The following is a 26,461-nucleotide window of genomic DNA, read 5'->3' as shown; positions in this document are numbered from 1 at the left end:
AAAATAAACACAGAATTACCATATGACCCAGCCATTCCATTCTTAGTTATATACCCAAAAGACTGAAGAACATACGTTCAAACAAAATGTCTGAACACACACCTGTGTTGTACAGTTGTTCACGGTATTATTTGCAGCGTTGTTTATAATAGTAAAAAGGTGGGAACAACCCAAATGTCCATCGAGTGCTGGGGAATGGATAAAGAAAATGTGGTTCACACCTACTAGGTTGGGAAGAATGAAAACATCCTAAGCGTTGAGGATGTGTAAATATTGGAACCCTGGTACATTACTACTGGAAATGTACATAGTACAGCCACTCTGGAAAATACTTTGACAGGTCCTCAAAACGTTAAACATAAAGCAACCATATGACCCAGAAATTTCACTCCTTAGTGTAACTTAAGAGAAACATGCATAGTCAAAAAAACTCTGTACACGTGCTCCTCGACTTGTGATGGGGTTACATCCTGATGATAAACCCACTCTAAGTTGAAAATATCACAAGTTGAAAATGCATTTAATACACCTAACCTACCAAACATCATAGCGTAACCTAATGTAACTTAAACATGCGCAGAACATTTATATTAGCCTACTGTTGGGCAAAATCGTCTAATACAAGCTTGTCCAACCCATGGCCTGTGGGCTGCTAAAGCCCAGGAATAGCTTTGAATGCAGCGCAACGCAAACTTGTCAACTTTGTTAAAACATTATGAGACTTTTTGGTGATTTATTTTTAGCTCATCAGCTATCATTAGTGCTAGTGTAATTTATATGTGGCCCAAGACAATTCTTCTTCTTCCAATGTGGCCCAGGGAAGCCAAAAGACTGGACATCCCTGGTCTAAGACAAAGCCTATTTTATAATAAAGTATTGAATATCTCATGTAATTTATTGACTATTGTACTGAAAGTAAAAAGCAGAATGGTCATATGGGTACTTGAAGTATGGTTTCTACTGAATGCACATCATTTTTGCACCACTATAAAGTTGAAAAATCGTAAGTTAAGCCATCATGTGTTAGGGACTGTCTGTACATGAATATTCAAACAGCATTATTCTTTACAGCCAGAATGTGAAAGCAATCTGAATGTGCATCAATTGAATGAATAAATGAAATGTGGTGTAATGTTCGAATGCATTATACAACCATCGTTAGGGCTGAATAATGTACAACAGAATATTATTCAGCCATTGAAGGAATGAAGGACTGACTGACTGATGCTACAACGTGGGTGGACTTTGAAAACCTTATTCCAAGTGAAAGAAGCCAGTAACAAAAGACCACATGTTGTATTAATTAATTTATATGAAATGTCCAGAATAGGCAAATCGAGACAGCCAAAAAGCAGATTAATGGTTGTCAGGGGCTGGGAGGACAGGGGATGGGGAGTGACTACTTAACTGGTACAGAATTTCCTGTTCTGGAATTAGGCAGTGATGGTAGTTACACAATATTGTGAATGTACCAAAAGTCATGAATTGTATGATTTTAAATGGCTAAAATGATGAATTTTATGTTATATAAATTTTACCTCAATAAAAAAGTAATTTAACTATGACATATTAAATGATACTGATTCCAGAGAGACTGCATTGTAAGAAAAGATGTGTCTCAGGGTTGATAAAATGTGATATATTTGATGGCAGAAATCTGGAGCTTCTGGCCAGGCGCGGTGGCTCATGCCTGTAATCCCAACACTTTTGGGAGGTCAAGGTGGGTGGATCACTTGAGGTCAGGAGTTTGAGACCAACCTGGCCAACATGGTGAAACCCTGTCTCTACTAAAAATACAAAAATTAGAAAAAAAAATACAAAAATTAGGGTGTGGTGGTGGGTGCCTGTAATCCCAGCTACTTGGGAGGCTGAGGCAGGAGAATCACTTGAACCCAGGAGGTGGAGGTTGCAATAAGCCAAGATCATGCCACTGCACTCCAACCTGGGCAACAGAGAGAGACTTAGTCTCAGAAAAAAAAAAAAAGAAAGAAATGTGAAGCTTCTGTACAAATAGCATTGTATCAATTAGGAAATGAGTTGCTGCATTTAACAGAAAAACCCATATCAACAGTGATTTAAACAAGTTAGAAGTTTTTGTTTCACAGAAGTTCTGCTGTGGATAATCTGGGGCCCATGAACTCTCTCCATGGTTTGTACAGGGACCAGATTCCTATATGTCCTATATTCAGTATTTGGCTTCCATCCTCAGTGTTACTTTGTGGTCCAAGATGGCTGCAGAAGTATGAGCCATCATTTCCCATTCCAGGCATTCAGCAGGAAGTGGGAAAGGACAAAAATGCCTTCCTCTCGGCTAAGTCAGTCTCTCTGAGCAGAATAAAGACACGGTTAAATAAATACATACATCCAGAAAGTGGGGAAAGCTGTGCGAAAGCAGGATCCCCACCTGTTTCATCAGTGCATTCCCAGGACTTAGCAGGAGGAAGAGCACACTGAAGGTGCTAAAAAAAAATGTGTGAAATGAATGGATACCTTCGTGGATATGGATAAATACAACCATTTACATATTTTCAAAAATAATCAACAGGGAAATGTTATATGGGAAAGCAGAATATTACACTATATTTAGTGTAATCTCAATTTTATTGAAAAAGTATACGTATGCCTAGAAAAAGAGATTAGATACTAATGGATCAAGTGATTTTTCAAATATATAGTGAAATTGCTCTGATATTTTATTCATACTTTTATACATTTTTCAAAATTCTGCAATGAGCCAGAGTATTACTTTTTCTAATCAGAAAACAAATCAATAATCTTACAATTCATCTAGAAGAGGACTAATCCGTCTAAGTATTAAAAACAGGTAGCTAAGCGAATTAACACAGAAACAGAAAACACAATATAGTACGTTCTCACTTATAAGTGGGAGCTAAACCCTGGGTACACATGGACATAAAGATGGGAACAACAGACACTGGGGACTCCAAAAGGAGGGAGGGAGGGAGGGGGGCAAGGGCTAAAAAACCTTCCTGTTGGGTACTACGTTCACTGTCTGGTTGACCGGATCTACAGAAGCCAAAACCTCAGCATCACACAAGATACCCTTGTAACAAACCTGCCCGTGCACCCCCGAATCTAAAATAAATAAACAGATAGCAAGGCCTGGTGTGGTGGCTCATGCCTATAATCCCAGCACTTTTGGAGGCTGAGGAAGGAGGACTGCATGAGGCCAGGAGTTTGAGACCAGGTTAGGCAACCTGTCTCCCCAAAGAAAAAATTTTAAAAGCCAGAAAGAATGTTCCCACCCACCTCCAAAAAGTGCTCTCCTCAGCCGCCTTCCACCAAAATAAGATGGCTGGGTGTGGTGGCATGTACCTGTAGCTCTTGCTACTCAGAGGTTGAGGTGGGAGGATCCCTTCAGCCCAGGAGTTGGGGCTGCAGTGAGCCATGATCGCACCACTGTACTCCAGCCTGGGTGACAAAGCAAAACCCTGTGGCAAAAAATAATAATGATAAAATATACATTTAAAAACAACAGGTAGTGAACCTCTACACCAAAGAGAGTGGCCAACAGCCCCATCCAGCAACTTCGCTTTATTATTTTTGGAGAAGGAGGATGCTGATATCTATCTATAGGGACACCATGTGGAGTCACACCTATCCCTGCATTTCAAGGTGGCAAATTGTTTGTCTACTTAATAGTACAACATTTTTTTCAGCCTAATAGTTGAGCATATATACTCATTCTTTAAATGTGAAGACAGTTTTAAGGCACACAAGGAAAGTTATCCATTTATCAACGCAAACTGATCTTCAGCTTTCAGATCAAGATAACTTGCAAGTGATTGCACTGAACTCGGCACTTCTCAGCACAATGCATACGCACTGACACCTTGGAATTGTCTGTTTTCTCTCTGTCATGAGCTAAATTGTGTCCCTCACCACCAGCATTTCAAACATTGACATTTTAAACCTCAGTACCTCGGAATGTGAGCGTACTTGGAGATGGAGTCTTTAAGTAGGAAGTAAATTAAAGTGAGATCATGAGGGTGGGCCCTTATCCAACACGATCAGCGTCCTCTAAAAAGAGATCAGGACACAGACACGCAGAGGGAAGACCAACTGAAAACACACAGAGAAGACGGCCGTCTACAACCCAAGGAGAGAGCCTCAGAATACGCCAGCCCTGGCCACACCTTCATCTCCGAATCTCTGTGCTTGAAGCCACCCAGCCTGTGGTACTTTGTTATGGCAGCCTAAGCAAACCAATACACTCATCCATCCTGTTAATTATATGTTTGGTGACAGTGAGGGTTAATTTGACGTGTCAACTTAGCTAGGCTCTGATGCTCAGTTGTTTGGTTAAACACCAGTCTCGATGTTGCTACGAAGATATATTTTAGGTGTGATTAATATTTAAATATTTAAATCAGTAGACTTTGAGTAGAACAGATTTCCCTTTGTAATGTAGATGAGTCTCATCCAGTCGGTTGAAGGTCTTAAGAAAAATGACTGAGGTCCCTGAAGAAGACGGAATTCTGCCTTCAGACTCAACTACGATATCAACTCCTCCCAGAATTTCTAGCCCATTAGCCAGCCCCAACCTACCAACCCCCGAATCAAGAGCCAGTTCCTTAAAATAAATCTCTCTCTCTATATATATATGTATAGGTATATATTTCTATATATACACACACATATGTGTGTATATATTTATACACATACCTATCTGCATACATGCACGTATACATATAGGTGTATCCATATACACATGTATACATATATGTGTGTATAAATATATATACGTATAATTATGTATGATTCTGTTTCTCTGGAGAACCTCAACACAGTGACTAAGGACTGATGCTTCATCTACTTAATTCTGTGCCCTTGCTTGTTTTATTTAAAGTATTTTTAAATATTTTAATACATTTTAAAAGTATGAGGCATAAATATTTCCAATCGTATTTCTCATACTTTTCAAATGTAAAATACATTTACTTATTTCCAGATTTGTGGATGGAAGAACTGATCAAATACTTGCATCCACGCAAATTCATTCATTGGCGTGCTGTTCTCTCTCATGTCTTAACGACGACCTCGAGCACTGCGAGAGGATGTTACCAGATGAGAGCCGGGGACAGGGCAGAGAGATCATCCGCAGGCCTTATGGTTACACCCATAGTGTGCTGGCAGCCAGGGAATTCCACGAGAATGAACAATCAGGGTTATAATTTTCAGCTCTGTTGCGAGTATCCTGCCTTTGCCTTTTGATCCTGCCTAATCTTGTTCTCCCCTGCACATTTGCTGCCTCATTCTTCCTTCAGGAATGGCAAGTTTTCTTTCTGCTAAGTACATAAACAGCTTCTAATCCAGCAGTCAGTCAGTTGAAGATGTAGAGGGTTTGGCCAGGAGGAGAAACAGAGATGTGACAAACACAAGAGAGCAATGGGCGAGCCTGGGGAACGCCCATGCACGCGGAGTTCCTGGAGGGCAGGGCATGCAGGGGCACGGAGGATGAGGAATGTGCCCCACTCGCACCTGTGACCAGGGACACAGACGTGTGAGCCTCGCTGACAGAAGACAGCTGTGGGACCTGAGGGATCAAGAGCTTCACACAGCTAACAGAAAGACACATACCTGCCAATTTCTAATTTTCAAGAGGCTTCTCATGAAAGTGAGGGAATTTAGAGAAAAATAAAGGGCAGGGTGGCTCTGGGGAAGACTCACATGCCTGGGATGGCGCCAAAGAGGGGCTGGGCTTTGAAACAGTGAGAGATATGCGGAGGGGCCGGGCGCAGTGGTGCACGTCTGTAATCCCAGCACTTTGGGAAGCTGAAGCGGGAAAACCACTTGAGCCCAGGAGTTCAAGACCAGCCTTAGCAATAAAATGAGACCCCATCTCTACAAAAAAATTTTAAAAATTAGGCATGGTGGTACCCACCTGTAGTCCCAGCTACTTGGGAGGATGAGGTGAGAAGATCACTTATGCTCCAGAACTTAAGACTGCAGTGAGCTATGACTGCACCACTGCACTCTAGCCTGGGTGACAGAGCCAAACCCTGTCTCTTAAAAACAGGAAAAAAAAAAAAAAAGAAAAAAAAGGATATGAGGCAGCCCAGCAGCCCGCATGACAAAAGACACCAAAACCATTTGGGAAGTCTTACTCACCATAACAAACCAAGAGGCAGTATTGTCCAATAGAACTTTCTGGAGTGATGGAAATATTTTATATCTGTACTACCCAATATGATAGCCTCCAGGCATATGTCACTACTGAGCACTCAAAACATTGCTAGTGCCACTGAGCAACTGGCTTTTCCATTTTACTTAATTTTAATTAGAATTTAAAGGGCCACCTGTGGCTGGTGGCTGCCATATTGAACAGCACAGCATCAGGTGTTTGTAACACACTGATTGAAACACACTGATTGATGTGTCTCCCAGCATAGTTTGGGGAAGGAGTGCCACGAATAAATGAGCACATGATCCTCTTGCTACGGAATGCTCCACATCTGAATTATTAGCAATCTAAAGGTTGGGTGGAGCCGGTGAGAATGAAGACACCTCCTCTTTTTTTTAGGGTCTTTAGGAGACCCCAGTCTGGTCATCAGTTATAACCTGAGAAACAAAAGCTAAAACTTCCCACCTTTGGTCCGTTTCCAAATGTGGGACTGTTGTTTTTAGGTACCTCAATTTTTAGTAGATTTAGAAGAAAATCCCTCCAGCTGTAAGGGAGCTTTATAAATAGGAAAAAAATAACATTTGTCATATTTGCCTTGGGAGATTTGGCTCAGCCACGGACTCAGAAGCTCTGGGCAACCCCTCTGCATCCCCTCCCCTCACCTGTTCCATCTATACAGCTGAGAAAGAAAGGCTTTCTCTGGGTTTCTTTAAGGAAAAAGATTAGAACCATTATAAAGCATTTTAACAAATGCAAAGTACCCTTCTATATAAATTATAACATGTTTTTACTTACTTGATTTCTTCTTTTGGGGGGAAATGAAGCACTGCTTTTGCGTATGATATGGAAGAAGTTTAATAGCACAATTACAGCCGAGTCTTCAAAATACAGTAAGAGGCCACAGCCGCCTGTGTGTCCAACTGAGCGCACGTGCACCAGCGGGGCCCGAGCAGAGGGAGCACTCGGCTTTTGTGGGGGAAATGGAGGGGGAGCCATGGGTTAGGGATAGGGAAAGCTGTGGGGCATATTATGCCCTGGAAGGAGAAAGCACAAAACCAGAGGCTCTGAGGGACAGAGAGGAAGGAGGCCAGAGCATAAGGCAGAGCAAGCCAACAGCCATGGAGGCTGAAGAGACGACGGAATGCCTACAGGAGTTCCGTGAATGTCAAAACATGATCCTCGACCAACTGAATGAACACGAGGGCAGGACTGCTTTACTGACATCACCCTGATTGTAGACGGACACCATCTGAAGGCTCAGAAGGCTGTTTTGGCTGCTTGCAGTAAGTTCCACAAATTATTATTATTATTATGATTATTATTATTATTATTATTATTTTGAGATGGAGTCACACTTTGTCGCCCAGGCTGGAGTGCAGTGACCCAATCCTGGTTCACTGCAACCTCTGCCTCCCAGGTTCCAGTGATTCTCCTGCCTCAGCCTCCCACGTAGCTGAGACTACAGGCACCCACCACCACACCCGACTGATTTTTGTATTTTTAGTGGAGACAGGGTTTTGCCAAGTTGGCAAGGCTGGTCTCGAACTCCTGACCTCAGGTGTTCTGCCCACCTCGGCCTCCCAAAGTGTTTACAGGGATTACTGTAATCCTTTCCAAAGGGATTATAGGCATGAGCCACCCGGCCCCGCCGCCTTCTACAAATTCTTTCTGGAGTTTACCCAAGAACCTTTGGTGGAGATAGAAGGTGTTAGTAAAACAGCCTTTTGCCATTTAATTGAGTTCACATGTATAGCAAAATTAATGATACAACGAGGAGCAGCAGCCAGTGATGTATGGAAAGCAGCAGAACGTCTACAAATGCTAGAAGCCATCAAAGCCCTTGAAGTCAGGAACAAAGAAAACTTCAGGCCGGGTGCAGAGGCCCACGCCTGTAATCCCAGCACTTCGGGAGGCCGAGGCAGGCAGATCACCTGAGGTCAGGAGTTCAGGACTGGCCTGGCCAACATGGTGAAACTCCATCTCTACTAAAAAATACAAAATTTAGGCCAGGTGCGGTGGCTCACACCTGTAATCCCAGCACTTTGGGAGGCCAAGGTCGGTGGATCACGAGGTCAGGAGATCGAGACCATCCTGGCTAACACTGTGAAACCCCGTCTCTATTAAAATTACAAAAAAAAATTAGCCGGCCGTGGTGGCGGGCGCCTGTAGTCCCAGCTACTCCGGAGGCTGAGGCAGGAGAATGGCGTGAACCCAGGAGGAGGAGCTTGCAGTGAGCCGAGATCACGCCACTGCACTCCAGCCTGGGTGACAGAGTGAGACTCCGTCTCAAAAAAAAAAAAAAAAAAAAAAGGAGAAATTTTCAAAATGTTTCCTAAATCTCATTGTCACCTGTCCTCTAATCTGATGCCTTGTCAGTCCCTGGTTATGTGATCAAACCATTAGGCTCTACCTATAAATCAGTATGAATCCTCTCCTCACTTATTGTTCATAAATCAGCAAGGAGTCTTATGCCAGATGATCTCACCTTTAACAAACAGTAGACAATAAGACAACGGGCCATAATGCTTCAAGTCCTATCCCATGGGAGTATTTTCCTACTCCATTTTCTTTCATGATTATCTCTGATAGGGGTTACAATGCCACTACGTTCTGTTGCTGGCCATTATAAAGAGACATTATGTTGCCTTTTCCAAGACCACCCTGGACCGCCACACCCCCATCCTGGGCCTATAAAAACCCCCAGACCCTAGCAGGCACAGACACAAGCAATGAGATGTGGAGAGGAACACAGCGGCAGAAGTGCACGCAGGCGGCTGGACGTGCAGCGGAGCAGGGGAGCGGAAGAGCACAGGCACAGGCACAGGCACCCGCAGAGCTGGCAGGCCATCAACCCAACCGGCGGAACGCGGACGCCCTGGGGAATTTGGCAGGGGCGGTAGGAGAACAGTCTGACCGCTGAGCGGCCTGACTCTAAGGGAAAAACCACCTTCCCACTCTATGCCCCTTTTGGCTCCCCATCCATGGGCCGAGAGCTACTTCCACCATTCAATAAAATCTGCACTCATACCCCAAGCCCACATGTGATCCGATTTTTCCGGTACACTAGGGCAAGAACCCTGGGCTACAGAAAGCCTTCTGTCCTTGTGATAAGGCAGAGGGTCTAATTGAGCTGATTGGCACAAGCCGCCTACAGACAGCAAAATTAAAAGAGCACCTGTAACACACGCCCACTGGGGCTTCCGGAGCTGGAAACATTTACCCCGAGACACTGCCTTGGGGTTGGAGCCCACGACCACGACCTGCCCCGCTAGGTGTTTGCGCCGCAGGTACCGAAGAAGCTAGCCGCGCACCCACCACACACCCTGTGAGGGGGATAAGGGAGCTTTTCCTGTTTCAGTACCACCAAGGTGACAGAAAAGGGCAGATTAAAGAAGACGTCAGCTGTGCATCTGACCCCACAAGCAAACGGGAACACGTGAAATCACACTTCACTGAGAGTTTCAACTGTGAAATATGCAGTAAAAGGTATCTTCAGGAGAGCGCATGGAAACAGCACCTGAATTGTGACCCACCTTGAAGAACGTGGAGGCAGTAAGAAGCAAAGAACTGGGGGAAAAAATTCATGTATGTCAGTACTGTGAGAAACAGTTTGACCATTTTGGACATTTTAAAGAACATCTTCAAAAACATACAGGTGAAAAACCTTTTGAATATCCAAATTGTCATGAACAATTTGCTAGAAACAGCCCCTCAAATGTCACCTCACTGCATGCCAAACGAGTAGGGGCAAAAAAGAAAGAAAGAAGCTCTATGAATGCCAGGTCTGCAACAGCGTGTTTAACAGCTGGGACCAGTTCAAACATCACTTGGTATACATACTAGAGATAAACCCAACCATTATACTTTATGTGACTTGTGGTTTATGCAAGGAAATGAATTAAGGAGGCATCTCAGTGATACAATATTTCAGAGCATCTAGTAATGGAAGAAGTTCTTTCAGTAGAAACACGTGTACAAGCTGAACCTGTGACATCAATGATATTACAGAACAAGCTGGGAAGGTGCATGTGCTCCTACTGTTTCAGGTCCAGGTGGATTCAGCACAAGTGACCGTGGAACACATCCACCCAAATCCACGCCAGGACAGCCAGGTGCCCGACACACACAAGTGAGCTTCCAGAGCGGGCCCAAGTGGGTTGAATTCAGTGGGCTGAATTCAGCCTGAAGAGGGTACTGGAGTACATGGAGAGGAGCTGCATGTGGAATGGGTAAATCAGATGCCAGTGGAAGTACAAAGTGAACTTCCAGAAGCAGGCTGGGTCCACAGGACCCCAGAAATCATGACCCAAGAGGAGACAGAGCCTAGCCAAGCAGATGCTGATGAGGCTGCCAGGGAAGATCACGAAGATGCTGAGGATTAGAGACATGCCCACAGCACATTCTGAAGCTGAAAAGGCAGAGAATGAGGACAGAACAGTTACGCCGGTTTTAGAATGAAATTACACATGAATATACTTTTAAATATACTTGTTGGGTTTTTGAACTGATTTGAACTGATTTGAAGGCAGTATGACTGTCCTTAAGCTAACAGACAAGTGGACCAAAGTTAAGCTATTTCCTGTTGTTTCTGTTTCGGTTGGAACAAGTCGATTCCCCTCCCCCAACTTAATGCCACAGCAGAGGAATCTTTTCCATAACTTAAATGGGTTATATTCTTATAACGCAGAGGGGTACGAATGTAACTATTTTCATTGTGGTAAAAGTTCTCCCTATTCTCTTTTCCAGGTCATGTTCTTCCTCAAATTTTTTCCGTATTGTGAAATCAAACTGAAATTATTAGAATAAAAGTTTATGTATTCTAATGTATGGTAGAAAATCGAATATATAGGAAATACAAGGCTGCATGATGAAAAGTACATTGTTACTGTATGGCTGAATTTTGGCTTCTGGCTTTCTCTAGTCTGAACAAATGTTCTTGTCTAGCCCGGTAGTCACCAAAGCGTCTCTGCAACAGGAAGAGTCGTGGTGAGGAAATTTCTAGACTATTAAAACACACACACACACACATACCCATGTGCCTTTTCAAAACCGACTAAAGTCCTATAAAGCATCTCTGGTTCTTTCAAAGTTTGTATTGTAAGGAGCAATGTAGACAATGCTATGATACTTTATATTTTTCCTTATAATGACAACCAACAGTTCTTTTCACTTAAGTTAGGTTAAGAAATTTTATTTAGTGGTAGCTGAAGGGCAATTTTCAATTGGGAAAATTCATTGACATCTGTGGTAAACTTTGTTTTGATGAAAGTTGCACTAGTATTTTACCACCAGATGAAAAAAAAGAGGAGCATCATTTAAAAATTAATGTATTTAAAATAAAGTACAGAGAAAAACATGTCTATAATTATCAGGCTTTGTTTTGAATGGAATCTTTTCCCCCAATCCTTAAAGACCCCGTGCTATAACTTTTAAAGCCATACAAATAAAAGTGCTAAACTGTGAACTTAAAAGTAGATGCATAAATATTTTTAATCAGTATTACTTAGAAAATAAAATCTAACAAACACATTTTTAAAAATAGAGTAAGAAACTTCACAAAATGATCTCAAGGTAAGAAACATACAATTGGTTTCACATGTCAGTTTTTAAGAGATTTGTTACAGACTGAAAGGGGAGTGACTGGTTGCAGTAGACACTGTGACCAGCTTTCAAACAATGATCGTGCCTTGAGTCATTTCTGAGAAATCGGTAAACAAATTCTTTCACTTTTACTGCTGCATTATGTTGCTCAAACCCATCTGCTTTGTACCCATTTGAAGGCTCCATCACACATTATTTTGGAAATGGTCATCCTGAGTCAGACTGAGTAATCCCAGTTAATGAGTTTGGTTTCCCTCTCATCTGGTTTTTACTCAATCCTCTGTATCTATCCCATTTTTTTTTCTTTCCTCAGAGATGCCAGACCACATCATCCTAAACACTAATGAGCAAGAAGGAAATTTCCATGTTAGTGGAGGGACCCACTAAGGTTAGGGTGCCATACAATGTACTGTCCAAACCAAGACGTGTTAGAGAATGAACGGGGACCATTTTAATAATTCTGCTGGGGCAGTAAGAATAAACTGAATACCCTAACTAAAGAAATAAACAAAAAACATATGTAAAGGTGGTCAACTTCATTAGTTATCAAAGCAAAAACAAAATGAGACCATCGTACACCCACCACATTTGCAAAAATTAAAAAGTACAACAGGCCGGGTGCAGTGGCTCGCGCCTGTAATCTCAGCACTTTGGGAGACCGAGGAGGGCAGATCACGAAGTCAGGAGATCGAGACCATCCTGGCTAACACGGTGAAACCCCGTCTCTACTAAAAAATACAAAAAATTAGCCAGGCGCGGTGGCGGGCACCTGTCGTCCCAGCTACTCTGGAGGCTGAGGTAGGAGAATGGTGTGAACCCGGGAGGCGGAGCTTGCAGTGAGCCGAGATCACACCACTGCACTCCAGCCTGGGTGACAGAGCAAGACTCCATCTCAAATAAATAAATAAATAAATAAATAAATAAATAAATAAATAAAATAATACCAAGCATTGGTAAAGATATGGAGCAACAACTTGTAGTGTTGGGAGCGCATTTTAAATCACTTCTGAAAACAATTTCACGTGATCTGGCAGAGACGAACATGCATGCGTCTTACAATTCAGCAACTTCACTCCCATGAGACAGGTACTAGAATATTCACAGAAGCATTGTTTCCAAAAACCTAAAACTGAAAACAATACAAATATACCTTAACATTAAAATTGATACATGTATTATTTATCAAAAATAACTGACTGATTACTTGACTGAGTGGGTCTCACTATATTGCCTAGGCTGGTCTTGAACTCCTGGGCTCAAGCAATCCTCCTGCCTCAGCCTCCTGAGTAGCTGAGATTACAGGTGCATGCCTGGCAAAATAGATACATTAAAAAATAGCTACATTCATCTATACAGATAAACCTTATAAACACTGCATTTACTGAAAGAAACAAATTAAAATACTGCCACTTATATAAGTTCAAAATAGCTCAAACTAAACAAAAGTACATGCTTTGGTGGTAAAACTGTAACTAAAAGCGTTGCTCTCATTAACCCCAAAGTTAGGATGGTGGTGAGCTCCTTGAGAGAGGGAAGGGCACATAAAGGAGAGGCTTCTAAGATCTTGGAATTATTTTATTTATTAACCTGGATGATGGTTACATAGAATTTATTATCTCTCAAAGTAGAAAAACATTGTATAAACAGAATGATATAAGAAGTGTGAAGGAGGGCCCAGAGCAGTGATTCATGCCTGGAATCCCAACACTTTGGGAAGCCAAGGTGGGCGGATCACTTGATCCCAGGAGTTCAAGACCAGCCTGGCCACCATGGCAAAACTCTGTCTCTACAGAAAATACAAAAATTAGCTGGGTGTGGTGGCATGCGCCTGTAGTCCCAACTACTTGGGAGGCTGAGACACGAGAATTGCTTGAACCCAGGAGGTCCAGGCTGCAGTGAACCAAGATCACGCCACTGCACTCCAGTCTGGGTGACACAGCGAGACCCTTTCTCAAAAACGAAATTTGTTTTTAAGCGTAAAATGTGTGATAACCATTAGAGCTGGTTATCTTCTGGGCATCGATATGATTATTTCTCGTGGCTCTTTGTGGCTGGGTAGGGCCATGTAATCAGTCTGGCCAATAACTTGTGATCAGAGGTGATGTGTGTTAGCCGGGCACGGTGGCTCACGCCTATAATCCCAGCACTTTGGGAGGCCAAGGCAGGTGGATCATTTGAGGCTAAGAGTTGGAGACCAGCCTGGCCAACAAGGTGAAACCCCCTCTCTATTAAAAATACAAAATTTAGCCAGGCGTGGTGGTGGGTGCCTATAATCCCAGTTACACAGGAGGCAGAGGCAGGACAATCACTTGAGCCCAGGAGGAGGTTGTAGTAAGCCGAGATCACACCACTGCACTCCAGCCTGGGCAACAGAGCAAGGCTCTGTCTCAAAAAAGGAAGGAAGGAAGGAAGGGAGGGAGGGAGGGAGGGAGGGAGGGAAGGAGGGATAGAGGGAGGGAAGGATAGAGGGAAGAAGGGGGAGGGGGAGGGTCATTTCCAGGCCAAGCGTTTGGTTGCCTTTGCAGCGCCTCCAGAACCTTCTTTTCCCCTGACATGGTGACTGGCACTATGGCTCCCTCAGCCCATAGTGAGGACAGCATGGACTGGGGTCCTCAGCCAACCTGCAACCTGCAACGTACGGTGAGCAAGAAGGAAATCTTTGTTGTTTTAAGCCACTGCAATCTGTTACCACAGCATTACCCTGCCTTTCCTGATGATAAAGAGAATGTCAGGAAGAGGTGGGTTCAGGGAAGGCAGGCAACATTTAAGATGAGACCTGGTTACTGGAAAAAAGGAGTTAATCCTGGAAAGAGTTGAAGAAAGAGCATTTCCAACAGAAGAAACTGTTGAATACTAAGACCTTGCAGTGGGAATGAATTTTGAGGAACAAAAAGAGTGCCAGTGAAAAGAGTGGTAAGAAAAGCCAAGAGAACAATAAAAAATGCGATCAGAAAGGTTGGCAGGGACCACAGCATGTACACACTGTAGACTGTGGTCAAGAATTTGGTGTTTACTCCTAGGCAGCCACTGGTGGGTTCAGTTCGGAGGATGATGAGATACAGATCACGTTTTAAAGGGGGGTAATTCTTGTGCCATGTGGAGGATGTGTTGGGGAGGCCAAGCATGGAACCATGGAGCCCACTTAGAAAGCAGGTACTGGTGAGAAATGATGGTGCCTTGAACTTCAGTGGTAGCAGGCAAAAAAGAAGTAAAATTTGGGGAATGTGTTTTGCACGTGCATCTGGCAGAAGGCAAATGAGGGATCACAGATGACTCTTATGTTTTTCTTTTTTCTTTTTTTTTTTTAGACGAAGTCTCGCTCTGTCGCCCAGGCTGGAGTGCAGTGGCACGATCTCAGTTCACTGCAACCTCTGCCTCCTGGGTTCAAGCGATTCTCCTGCCTCAGCCCTCGAGTAGCTAGGACTATAGGCGCCCGCCACCACACCCATCTAATTTTTTGTATTTTTAGTAGACATGGGGTTTCACCGTGTTAGCCAGGATGGTCTCGATCTCCTGACCTCATGATCTGCCCAAACTGCTGGGATTATAGGCATGAGCCACCGCACCCGGCCAACCCTTAAGTTTTTCAGTTGAGCAGTTATTTGATGGGGTTATTTACTGAAATGCGGGCAAATGAGAACAGGCTTGAAGAGAGGGAATGAAGTTAATTTTTACTGTCTTAGCTTTCATATCCATTAGACATCCATGTGCGTATGTTAAATGAACTACTAGACAGATAACCCCATTTCTCAAGGGAATGTCCAGAACTGAAAATGTCTACATTTGGGAGTCACTAGCATGTAAGTGATATTTAAATCAAGGGAGTAGATTAGATAATCTAGAGACGGAATCAATCTATCTGTCTGTCTGTCTGTCTATCTATCTATCTATCTATCTATCTATCTGTCTATCTTGAGATGGAGTTTCGCTCTGTCACCCAGGCTGGAGTGCCATGGCGTGATCTTGGCTCACTGCAACTGCTGGCTCCCAGGTTCAAACGATTCTCCTGCCTCAGCCTCCCAAGTAGCTGTGATTACAGGCACCCGCCACCATGCCCGGCTAATTTTTGTATTTTTAGTAGAGATGGGGTTTCGCCATGTTGGCCAGGCTGGTCTTGAAATCCTGACCTCAGGCAATCCACCCACCTCGGCCTCCCAAAGTGTTGGGACTACAGGCATGAGCCACCACTCCCGGTCTAGAGAGGGAATTTAAACAGAGAAAAAAAAAAAAAAAAAAGATGTGGAAATAGGTGAAAAATACTGACAAACCTGTGGTCACCAGAGCCAAAGGAAAAACGTATTTTGAGTGCTTTTGAGAGGTCAAGTGAGACATGAGTATTGACAGTATTTTAACATGGAGGCTATCGGTAGCTTTGATGAGAAAAGCTTTAACAGAGTTAGGGAGGGGAAAGCCAGATTAAGGAAGCTGAAGAGAGAATGGAAGAGAATGAAGAAAGAAAGGAAGAGAATTTCCATAGGTTTCACTCTGATAGGGAACCAAGAGTGAGATAGAGCCTGGGTGGAGTCCCATGGGAAGGGCAGATTTCTCTTCTCCTAAGATGGGAGGTACTGGGGTGTGTTTATCTGCTGATGCTGTTGAGTAAGAGGAGTGAACTGAAGACGAAGGAGATTAATAGGTTAATTCACAAGGGAAGAAATGGGTCTGATCCAGAGGAGAGATCCTTCAACCAAGGAGGGTAAATGCAGGCAGATGTTGGTCTTACCGATGAAACTACAAAGAATTGCTCTTTAATTGTGGCTATTTTTACTTAGTTATGAACAACATAAATGGAATAATATTTCATGAATATTAAATAAAAACTGAATAAAGACCTGAAACTGCATATTGAAAGGATTCCCATGAAGCAAATAATGGAAGGTCCCACATATTTCTTGGTTAATATTAAATGTTAAGAGCAAAGAATAAATTCTATCAGCATGTAAACAGAAAATAAAGTTAACAAACAAAGGAAAAAGCCAGGCTGCATTTTGGTCCAGCCATAATGGAATAGTTTATATCAAGATTATAAATCTCCTACAGAAAACAACTGTAAAAGATACGCCATATACATTAAAAAGCTGTTTTAAATTATTTGGAGAGCGTGTAACTAAGACAGGATTTGAGGAACTGTGATACCTGAGACTAATGAGGCCAACCTCATGTTTACTGCCTTCTTCCTTCAAGGCACTTGCTATTTCACAGCAAAGCAAGGGAACAGAGGCCCAATAGAAACAGCAGATGGAATTTAGGAAATATGGCTCATAATTCAAAAATGATACAATTGTATAAGCAGAAAATTAAAAAGCATTGTCAGATGGACTATTAGAAGTAATGAATTAGCAAGGACATGGGACACAAGATTTATATTAAAAAGTCAATAATATTTTTTACAGTGAGGCTCAAAGGACTTTGTTGAAGGCTACACTCTAAAATACTAAGGCATTAAACGCATATTTTAAATTTGCCCATTAAGTTTTGGGGTGGTTGAGAAATTAAGTACAAAAATTTCCAAATAACATGCAGAAGTTGTTTTTAAGCTTAAAATCTCATATTTTAGCTACACCCACACAGATGATGTAGAAAACAGCTGAATTTCAGTGTATCTGAATGATCCAGATTATGTTCCTTCCAAAAGAGATAGTTTTACGTACGATCATTTTTCATACGAAGCATATAAAAAGTCACCCAGAAACTACCACGTATTTACCACACAGACATTGTCCATCTTTATCTGTAATTCAAAACCATGTAATTCTTCTTATGCAACAGAATGCAGTGTGTGAGAAGTATGCCAAGAGAAGAGTAAAAAAAAAAACCAGGAGCCGGGCACGGTGGCTCACGCCTGTAATCCCAGCACTTTGGGAGGCCAAGGCAGGTGGATCACAAGGTCAGGAGATCCAGACCATCCTGGCTAACATGGTGAAACCCCGTCACTACTAAAAATACAAAAAATTAGCCGGGCGTGGTGGCGGGCGCCTGTAGCCCCAGCTACTCAGGAGGCTGAGGCAGGAGAATGATGTGAACCCGGAAGCGGAGCTTGCAGTGAGCCGAGATGGCGTCACTGCACTCTAGGCTGAGTGACTGCAGACTCTGTCTCAAAAAAAAAAAAAAAGAAAAGAAAAAAGAAAAAAAAAATCAGAATACATTCATTAAAAAAAAATTAAAAAAAAAAACTCAGCTGAGTGCGGTGGCTCACGCCTATAATCCCAGCACTTTGGGAGGCCGAGGCAGTGGATCACCTGTGGTCAGGAGTTTGACACCAGCCTGGCCAAAATGGTGAAATCCCCTCTCTACTAAAAATACAAACATTAGCCAGGCGTTGTGGCCCAGCTACTCGGGGGACTGAGGCAGGATAATCAGGAAGCAGAGGTTGCAGTCAGCCGAGATTGCGCCACTGTACTCCAGCCTGGGTGACAGAGTGAGACTCCGTCTCAAAATAAATAAATAAATTAATTAAATTTTAAAATTTTTAATTCAATGCTATTTTTATACACTAACAACAACAACAACAAAATTAGACCATGGAATTTGTAAAAACCAGGTTGGCCTTACGTTCTGTCCCAATATGTGATGTCAGAAAATAACAGAACATTGCCTAACAAGTTTTTTCCCTTTAAAATTATACTATTTATTTGATATAAACTCAGAGTATTTTATCAAGTTACTTCCTGCTCCCCCATGAATAGAATTAATTCTGGTTAATGTGGTCAGCCCAAATACAGTTCTAACAAGTTTGGAGGGGAAATGTTTGTCATCTGTGTAAGGGTGTGCTTGTTTTCATGGTGAAATTATGGTGTTCCTTCGTTGTGGCTATTTTCCAGTAAAAATTATGATGCTGTACTTCAGCTACCTGTAAGAAGAATCAACACAAAGAATTCATGAATGATCAAAACACTTTGAAAAGACTGGTGGTTAAGTATCAAATGATTCAAAAACAAGTAATTTTAAGATACCTTTAAGTGTACTTACAAAACATACCTGTTAGGCACGTGTACAAAATATAACTTTTGGAGTAACAAATGGACAAAAATAACAGGCAGGGCATAACAAAGTTGGACAGTAGAATTCTATTTTGTCAAATATAATTCTGTGTTTCATTCATTAGGTGTTAGATAATTATTAACTTAAGTTTATTTGTAGCTTTTTATTGAAATATCAGATGTACATATAAAGTGTACAGCTCACTGAATTTTCACAAAATGAATACACGCACTTGAAAAAACCGCAGAGATCAAGAAACAAAAAACATGATTCACATCTGAGAAGGATAAATATATTTTGGAAAATTAAAAGTGCCACTAGCACAAAATTAAAAAGTAAAACTACCCCACCAAAACTGTAACATTAATGAAACTGCAGTTCTCTTCAGTCAACAGCAGAGGGTGCCCTTGAACTGTGAAATATAGTCAGCCAACTAAAATCTTTACCCTTGCCTGATATTGCTGGTGCCAGAAAAAGATGGGACATTTCCAGACGAATGGCAAAGGGCAGAGAACATCCAAATGAAGTCTCTGTACAAAGGGAATGTAAAATAAAAATCAAACACTTCAAATGACAAAAATTCCCTTTCACAAAATGAAGCAGAAAGAAACTGATGCACATTACCAACCTGAATGTAACATTTTTACCATTTGCAGATCTGAAAGAAACACCTAGAATCATATATTCAAAAACTCAGAACAGGAACAGACAAAAGAAAAAAAAAAAAAGCAAACAAACAAAACCCCAGGAAGAAATAAAATAAGAGTCTTGCAGTAATAGTGGAAGAACTGCTTTGGGCCAATTCTCTGGCAAATAACGACCATAATTCCACTCCAAATATAAAAAGGAGCTACTTGACGGCCCTGGAGAACAACCAAAAGGAAGCAGAAAGGGAGAGAGGATTGGCACTTGGCAGAAGATAAGAATAGCACTGTGTAAACTTTCCATGTTAATGGTTTTTAGCCTGAGGACAGGCAGCCCAGTTCTCCTTGAAGAGTTTACTAAATCTTGGGTAGAGACCGGCAGACTTAGAAGCTTAAAGAATCAAAAGACAGGGTTTGAGGCAACCACAATGGATACAAAGATGGAGGTAGTTATGTGTTGAATGGTGTCCCCCCAACATGCATATGCTGAAGTCCCAACCCCCAGCATCTCAGGATGTGACCTTACTTGGAAATAAGGTCATGCAGATATAGTTAGTTAACATGAGACCATACTGGGCTAGAGTGGCCCCTAATCCAATACGACTAATGTCCTTTGGGGAAACTTGGACACAGACATGCACACAGGGAGAATGACATGTGAGGACTGGAAGGTAAGTGCAAGAACACATGTTCAAATGTTTCTAAACATCAAAACAAAATGTTTAAAGAGCAATGAAAACATAGAGAAAGAGACATATTAAGTAAAACAAAACACAGTTAATACAACATTAAAATAGCTATTGAACCAAACGCGTCACTCATTTCAATACATGTAAATAGAAACTCACGTATTAAAAGGAAAAGACCTGCAGGTTGTCCCACAAAGCAAAACCCAACTCTATGCTGCAGTTAGGATATAAACCTAAATCAAAGTGAGTCAGAATAGCCAGTAAAAGTCAAGAGGTGTAAAAGTATAGGGCAAACAAAATAGTAAGAAAACAGATTGTGCAAACGATACCAGAAAATGTTGAATTTGAACAAAAAGTGAGACAACAAAATATTTGATAATGCCAAGAGCCATAATTCACAAAGATCACATATCAGTTATGAATATATATGACACAAATAACACTGCAAATACCTTTATCAGAAAGTTAAGGATATACAGGGAGAAATATACAAAACTACACTAAAATTAGGAGACCTACATTTCAGTCCAACATAAGACACAGGTCAAGTGGACAAATAATCAGGTGCTTTTGCTTTTGTGCCTCAGGGGCTTCTGAAATCCACTGAAACTTGCTATTATGTATTGAATGTCTATGTCCCCCCAAGATTCATATGTTGAAGCCTTAACCCCCAGTGTGATGGTATTTACAGATGGAACCTTTGAGAAGTAATTAGGTTTAGATGAGGTCATGAGGGTGGACCTTTCATGATAGAATTAGCGCCCTTATGAGAAGAGACACTAAAGAGCTTGCTTGCTCTCTCTCTGGAGTGTGAGGACACATTAGCTCTCAGCAGGCAAAAGAAAGAGTCAACAATTTTGTAGTTATATTTATAGAGATTATGTAGACTGAAGAACAGAGAGAAAAAAGAATGAAGAAAAATAAACAGAGCCTCACAGAAATGTGAGACATCATTAATCACATCAACATATGCATAATGAGAAGGAGAGGAGAGAGAGAAAGGAGAAATAATGGCTGAAAACGTCCCAAGTTTGGTGAAAAACATTAATGAATACATCCAAGAAGCTCAGTAAACTTTAAGTAAAATAAACACAAATGTTGGAGACCTAGATTGACAGTAACAAGATGGAGGGACAGGGGTTCCAGCACTTGTTTCCTCACAGAAACATCAATTTGTAATAACTATCCATGCATAAAAATAACTTCACAACAGTCAGGAATTCAGATGAGGGATTAGAGTACCTGGGTGGAGCACAGATCTAAAAGATACACTGAACAGGGCAGGACAGTTTTACATTACCCATGACAACCTTCCCCAAGCACAGGCCGTGCAGTACAGAAAGACATACCCTCTACGTGGAGGAAAAACAGTGAAATGAGCACCCATATTTGCTGTAGACCCTAGCACCAGGACCATCCCAGTGACCCCTGGTGGCAGACCAGTCCCTATGGCTCCAGCTCCAGGCCTACCCTCCTGCTAGGCTGGAGCCCAGGACCCTGCACTACAGGTGAGCACTTTCCCTAGTGCCAGACCAACCCCCATGACCCCACACTCCAGATCAACCTCACTGGACCCAGGCTTCAGACCCGCTCTGTACCTGCTGACACCCACAGTCTCAGGCTCAAGGCCTACCTGAATGCCAGGCTGGGCCCCAGTGGAACCAGGTCTCAAGCCAGCCTCCACGTAGGCAACAGGCCTGCCCTTGCAGACCCAGGATCCAGGCCTGTACACACAGACCCTGGCTCCAGACCTCCTCCTGCAAACTCAGGCACCAGGCCTGCCCATGCAGATCTAATACTTAGGTGTGCCTCAGTGGACTGAGGTACCAGGCTCACCCACCCACTGGCCCCGGCATCATGAAAGCTCTCCTAAGGGCTCCAGCAGCAAGCCCACATACAGACCCCACTATATGACCTGCCCAGAATCTCTCGGTGGGCTGAATGTTAAAGTGCTTTACCTGCTGAACCCAGTCTGTAAAGACTGAAAGAGATGCCTACTTCTTCAAATGTGCAAACACTAACTCAGGCCACAAGAATCACAAATAATCAGGGAAACACACCACCACCAAAGGGACAAAATTAAGCATCAGTAATGACCCTAAAGAAATGGAGCTCTACAATCAGAATAATTAGGGTATCCAATGGACGTTGGGAAGGGTAGTGGGAAAGATGGGGATAAGCAGGGAATGGTTTATAAATCATTTTATGGGTACAAAAATACAGTTAAATAGAATGAATAAGATCTAGTGTTTGATAGCACAGTAGGGTGACAATAGTTAACAATAATTTACTGTATGTTTCAAAATAACTAAAAGAGTAGAATTGGAATGTTCCTTAAAGAAACGGTAAATGCTTGAGGTAATGGATACCCTAATTATTCTGACTTAATCATTCTACATTGTATGCTCGTATCAAAATATCACATGTACCCCATAAATATGTACAACTAGTGTGTATACATAATAATTTAAAATAAAAAACCTTTAAAGAAATAATGACAGAAAACTCCCAAATCTGGAGAGGTATATGAACATCAAGATCCGTGAAGCTCAAAGAACCTCAAATAGATTAAATATACAGAGATCTTCACCAAGACAAACTGTAGTCAAATTGCCAAGTGAAAAACAAAGAAAACGTGGAAAGCAAGAGAAAAACAACTCATCACATACAAAGGAGCCACCATAAGATTAACAGCAGACTTCTCAACAGAAGCATTGCAGGTCAAGAGAGAGTGGGATAATATATTCAAAGTGCTAAAGCAGGGGGGAAAAAACCCTTCAACCAAAAAGACTACACCCAGCAAAGCTGTCCTTTACAAATGAAGGAGAGATTAAGACTTTGCCAGACAAACAAAAGCTGGGGTTGTTCATCAACCTAGACCTGCAGTGTAAAAAATACTAAATGTAGCTCTTCAAGTTGAGATGAAAGGATGCTAAAATTACAATGTGAGAACATATGAAAGTATAAAACTCACTGTAAAAGTAAGAATATAGTCAAATTCAGAATACTCTAATACTGTAATGGTGGTATGTAAGTCATTTTTAACTCTAGCATATACATTTAGAAACAAAAGTATTACAAATAACTATAGTTTCAATAAAATATTAATGAATACATAATGAATACACAATATATAAAAGATGTAAATTGTGACATCAGTAACATAAAATGGGGGGAAGGAAATTTTAAAGTGTGGAGTTCTTGAATGTGGTTGAACTTAAGTCATTATCAGATTAAAATACACTGATACAACTATAAAATACCTTATATAAGCCTCAAAGGAACCACAGGGAAAATACCTGCAGTAGATACACAAAAGACAAAGACAAAGTAATTAAATGATATCCTGTGCCACTACAAAAAATTATCAAATTATTAAGGAAGATAGTAAGAGAGAAATAAAGGAATGAAGGAACTACAAAATAGCAAATAACAAAATAGCAATAGTAAGTCCTTATCTATCAATGATTACTTTAAATATAAATGGACTCCAGTAAAAAATATAATGGCTTCCTGGATTTAAAAACAAAAGCAAAAGAGACCCAACAATATGTTGCCTACAAGATACTCATTTTAGCTTTAAGGATACATACAGATTGAAAGTAAAGGAATGGAAAAACATATTCCATGTAAAGTGGTAACCAAATAAGAGCGGCAGTGGTGGCTATACCTATTAACAGAGAAGATAGATTTTAAGTCAAAAATTGTCATGCAAGACAAAGTCACTACATAATGATAAACAGAAACATTCATCAAAAGGATATAATAATTATAAATATATTTGCACCCAACATTGGAACACCTAAATATATAAAACAAATATAAACAGAATTACAGGGAGAAATAGATAGCAATACAATAATAGTAGGGTACTTCAATATCCCACTTTCAACAACAGATAGATCGACCAGACAAAAAACCAATAATGAAACAGTATACTTGAATAACAAGTATAAACCAAGTGGGCATGATAGACATATACAGAATATCTATTCAATGGCAGCAGAATACATATTCTTTTCAAGCTCACAAGGAACATACTCCAGGATAGATCATATTGTAGGCCACAAAACAAGTCTTCACAAATTTAGGAAGACTGAAATCATATCAAGCATCTTTTCCAATCACAATGATGTGAAGCTAGAAACCAATAATAAAAGAAAAATGAAATTCTACAAATATGCGGAAATTAAATAACACACTCCTGAACAATGGGTCAAATAATACATCAAAAAGGAAATTTTTTAAGTCTTGAAACAAATTAAAATGAAAATACAACATACTAAAATGTAGGGGATGTAACAAAAGCGGTTTTAAGAAGAGAGTTTATAGTGATAGCACCTACATGAATTAAAAACACATCAAATAACTTAACTTTACAGTGCAAAGAACTAGAAAAAGAAGAGCAAACTAAGCCCACAGTTAGCAGAAGGAAAGAAATAATAAAACTCAAAAGAGAAATAAATGAAATAGACACTAGAAAATGACAAAAAAATCAAAGAAATAGTTTTTTAAAAACAATATACAAAATTGATAAACTTTAGCTAAATTAACCAAGAAAAAAGAAAAATTCAAAGTTATAAATAAAAAAGAAGACATTATAATTGATACCACAAAGAATCATAAGAGATGACTATAAACAATTAAATGTCAACTACTTAGATGACCTAGAAAAAAATAAACTATTATGACTATATAACCTATCAACCACGAATCATGAAGAAAAAATCTGAAAAGACAAATGATGAATAAAGATACTGAATAACTAATGAAATGTCTCACATCAAAAAAAAAAAAAAAAAAAAAAGCCTAGGAACTGATGGCTTCATGACTGAATTTTACCAAACATTTAAAGAAAAATTAACCAATCCTTTTAAAACTCTTCTCAAAAATGGAAACAAGGCCAGTATTACCCTGATACCAAAGTCATACAAGGACACAAACAGAAGAAAAAACTGCAGGCCAACATCCCTAATGAACATAAATGCAAAAATCCTCAACAAAATACTAGCGAATTGAATCCAACAGCACATTAAAAAGATTATACACCATGATCAAGTGTGTTTTATCCCTGGAATGCAAGGATGGTTCAACATAGGCAAATCAATAAACGTGATACACCATATTAACAGAATGAAAGGCAAAGATCATATGATCATCTCAATAGATGCAGAAAAAAAGCCTTTGACAAAATTCAATACCCTTTAATAATAAAAATTCTCAATAAATTAGGTATAGAAGGACTATACCTCAACACAATAAAGGCCACATAAGACAAGCCCATTGTTAATATCATATTCACTGGTGAAAACTTCTCCTCTAAAATAAAAAATAAGACAAAGATGCTCATTCTTGCCACTTCTATTTAACACAGTACTGGAGATCCCAGCCAGAGCAATCACGCAAGAAAAAGAAAAGGCATCCATGTCTCTTTGCAGATGACATGATGTTATATGTAGAAAACCCTAAAAACTCCACCAAAAAACAGAATTAATAAATGAATTTAGCGAAGTTGTAGAATGCAAATTAAATATACAAAAATAAGTATTATTTCTGCAGAGAAACAAACTATCCAAAAAAGAAATTCAGAAAACAATCCCCATTTACAATAGATCAAAATAAAATACTTAGGAATGAATTTAACCAAGGATGTGAAAGATTGGTATATTAAACACTTTAAACATTGATGTAAACCACTGAGTAAAACATTGATGAAAGAAATTTGTGAAGACACAAATAAATGAAAAGATATTCATGAATTGGAAGAAATAATAATGTTAAAATGTCTATACTATCTAAAACCATCTACAGATTCAATGCTATCAAAGTTTTACAGCATTTTTTAAATAAACAGAAAAAAAATCCTAATATTCACATGAAGCCAAAAAACACCCTGAACAGTCAAAGCAATCTTGAGCAAGAACAAAACTGGAGGCATCCATCCTCAATGCAAACTGGAGGTAATCATTTCACAATACATTTTTATGTGTACAAACATCAAATTGTATACTTCAAACATGTATAATTTTTATTTGCCAATTATGCTATAGGTGAAAATAAAATATAAGAGTAAATTAATCCTTTATTTTCCCCCACAGCAGAACTTAAAATAAAAGATAATTAATTTATGTATTTACTGAAGAAAACCACAAATACTGAGATCTGAAGATAAAGAGAACCATTTGAAAGTGACAAGAAAAAAATAACTGATTACTTACCAAAGAACCCCAATAAGATTAATACCTGACTAATCAGACACAATGGAGGCAGTAGGTGGCATATAACATGAGTTAAAAGAAGAAAATCGGATTGAAGGGTGAGACAGATCATTCAACAATGATATATGGAAACCTCAGTGCCCCACTTTCAATAATGGATAGGACAACTAGGCAGAAAATTTT

At 40.4% G+C, this 26,461-nt stretch overlaps 1 pseudogene; it reads left to right on the top strand.

Moving 5' to 3' along the window:
• The first annotated feature begins 8,783 nt into the window (after nt 1–8,783).
• Nucleotides 8,784–10,603, top strand: LOC707832 (zinc finger protein 131 pseudogene; annotated as a pseudogene).
• Nucleotides 10,604–26,461: the final 15,858 nt, after the last annotated feature.

This window comes from Macaca mulatta, chromosome 3 (genome assembly GCF_049350105.2).
Source record: "Macaca mulatta isolate MMU2019108-1 chromosome 3, T2T-MMU8v2.0, whole genome shotgun sequence".
Taxonomy (NCBI): Eukaryota; Metazoa; Chordata; class Mammalia; order Primates; family Cercopithecidae; genus Macaca; species Macaca mulatta.
Note: the sequence above shows the minus strand (reverse complement) of the source record. Positions and strands in the feature narration are given on the sequence as shown.